At 47.2% G+C, this 2,504-nt stretch overlaps 1 long non-coding RNA gene and 1 pseudogene across 1 annotated transcript; one reads left to right on the plus strand and one right to left on the minus strand.

Moving 5' to 3' along the window:
- Positions 1–280: 280 nt before the first annotated feature.
- On the minus strand, positions 281–377 carry LOC120963608 (U6 spliceosomal RNA; annotated as a pseudogene).
- Positions 378–861: 484 nt separating this feature from the next.
- Positions 862–2,243, plus strand: LOC109778841 (uncharacterized). Its single transcript, XR_012181230.1, has 2 exons — positions 862–1,291; positions 1,760–2,243. It is a non-coding gene; the product is annotated as an uncharacterized lncRNA (long non-coding RNA).
- The last annotated feature ends 261 nt before the right edge of the window (positions 2,244–2,504 follow it).

Genomic DNA, 2,504 nt, shown 5'->3' on the forward strand with positions numbered 1-2,504 from the left:
TCCATGTTACTTAACATGTGTGGCCATGACATTTTTTCAAATGTGTTTTGCCATGGCAAACTACGTGTTGCATACCTTTGTCATCATATAAATTGGTATGTGCAATGTGACTTTTGTCTACATTTTTTCTTTTCTTTTTTGCATTTATCAATTTCCTATGGAGGGATAAGGCACGGGAGGACGTACAAAAACCGGACCTAGAATGTGCAGGGAGAACATGTGACGGGCGATGAAAAAAATGTTCGAGTAGGTAGGCGGACGACGTACGAAACATAAGAGGAACATGGTCTGTCACCTGTTTTTTTTGTGCGTGTCATCCGGGGCCATGCTAATCTTCTCTGTATCGTTCCAATTTCATCGGATGTTCCCGAAGGGACGGTCTGTCACCTGTTGACTATAGTACTTACGTGCAACTTTCCATGAAGAAATAACAGTCATCCTGCTCTGACAAAAAAAATACCGGCCCTCCAAAAAGACTATTTTTGAAAGATTTTGAAATGCTTATTTTGTTATTTTTGCCTAGCTATCTAAGGAAATACGTTTTCATCACAAAAATTTGCACGTAGGCACAAAACTAAGCGATGTTTGTTGGGGAAAATAGTTTTTTAATTTACTTTATCTTTTCCGATTTTACTGTTCATAGCAAAAGCATTTAATCTCATAATTAGAAGGACACTTTCAAAGCAAAATCAATATCCATTATCCCGAATCGATTTCAATGTTATTTTGAAGATAAAGCCTGACTACTATTCATCCATCCTAAATAATCAGAAAAATGTTATTGAAAAACCATAGTAAGCGATTATCAGGGGAGTTTTTTGGGGAAACGTTTAAAGCCGGACGACCGGCTGAAACTCGGCCGGTCACGTCCACGCTGGCTACAGGCCCAGCCACCACCGCTTAGTTGTCTCCCTTATCCTGCAGGAAGCGCTCCACACCATTCGTTCCTTTTCCTTATCCCCTCGCTCATCTTCTTCCCATGTGGCTCTCCCAAATAAATTCTCGCTGGTGATGACCGCCGTTGATGTCGGGAGCAGCCGTCGTCCACCAGCCCGGTGCTGCTCCGGTGAGTGGCCGCCATCCACCCGCCCCGCGCTGCTCCGGCGGGCATCTGCCCATCCACCACCGCAGCCGTGTGGCAACCCAGCTTGCGGCGCGGAGTGGGGTGCTTCAACCAGCGGCGAGCGGGAGTGGCAGCCGTTGGCGACCGAGGATGACCGCAGGCTGCCACCGGGTGCTGCAACCGACAAGCAATTTTGCTGGAACCACGGCAACAAGTGTGGCAGATCCGGTGAGGTTCTTTTTTGCTGGAAGCAGCCCCAAATTTTGCTACCATTGTCTTCTTTTTTTGCTGGAACCAGTCATTTTTTTGCTACCACGGTTGTGTTTTGCTGGAACCAGCGTACCAATTTGCTACCATCATGTTTGATTTTTGCTGGAAACAACCCCAAATTTTGCTACCATGTTTTTGTTTGGTAGAAGTAGGACCAGAGTACCAATTTTGCTACAACCATCTTCGATTTTTGCTGGAACCAATCAAAATTTTTGCTACCATGTCTTTTTGTTTGATGGAACCAGTGTACCAGTTTTTGCTACCACCGTCTCGAGTTTTGCTACTATCAGCATGGTTAATTGGTACATCCTTTTTCACGATGCACTGAGACCCACGACTATGTGTTTTTACTGTAACCATTCTTGTTTTTGCTACTATGGTGTTCAGGATTTATGCTTATGTTGACTGTTTTTGCTACTACCATAGATGAACAAGGGAAGGCCATGGAGTTGATTTGCTGGGACGGTGGACGGCGGTGGCGGCGGAGCTGCAACGGCGGTTGGTGGTAGGGATGCGATTGTGTGCCCCCGTGCTGCAACCACGGGGCGGTTGGGAGTTCCAATGACAACCTCGAACACGGCGGTGACCTCGCGCGCGCGACGACGACGACTTGTTTGCGGCGCGCTGGCACGAGCCACCGACGGCAAGCGCAGGTCACGGGGCGGCCGACGAGCGCATTGTTGTGCGACCGTGCGGGAGGCCGGGAGTGCGGATGAAGACGACCAGATGCGCTGGGTCGCGTTGGGCTCTATCCTCTTTTTTTTTCTGCGAGATGAACGCAAGATCGTACGGTCTGAAAGCGATGTATCGTGTGGTAGGGCAGTGACCAGCCCAAATTTAGGCCGGTGCGCCGGCGCCTATCACTCGCCCTTTTTTATACGCGGAAGATGTTCTTATGTTATTGGCGACAGCGCTCGTGCCATTCCCTTCCCTCATCAGAGAAGCAGGTACTTTCCCGCAAAACAGAAAAGAGAAAATACAATAGAAGCAGGTAGTATACCAATATTCAAAAAAAGTACTCCCTCCATCCGAAAATACTTGTCATCAGAATGAATAAAAGGGAATGTATCTAGATGTATTTTAGTTTTAGATATATTTTTTTGCCCATTTTGATGACAAGTATTTTGGGACGGAGGGAGTATTCAGTAAGCGACGATCGAGCTCCTGCTGT

Source organism: Aegilops tauschii, chromosome 4 (genome assembly GCF_002575655.3).
Source record: "Aegilops tauschii subsp. strangulata cultivar AL8/78 chromosome 4, Aet v6.0, whole genome shotgun sequence".
In the NCBI taxonomy this organism is placed as follows: Eukaryota; Viridiplantae; Streptophyta; class Magnoliopsida; order Poales; family Poaceae; genus Aegilops; species Aegilops tauschii.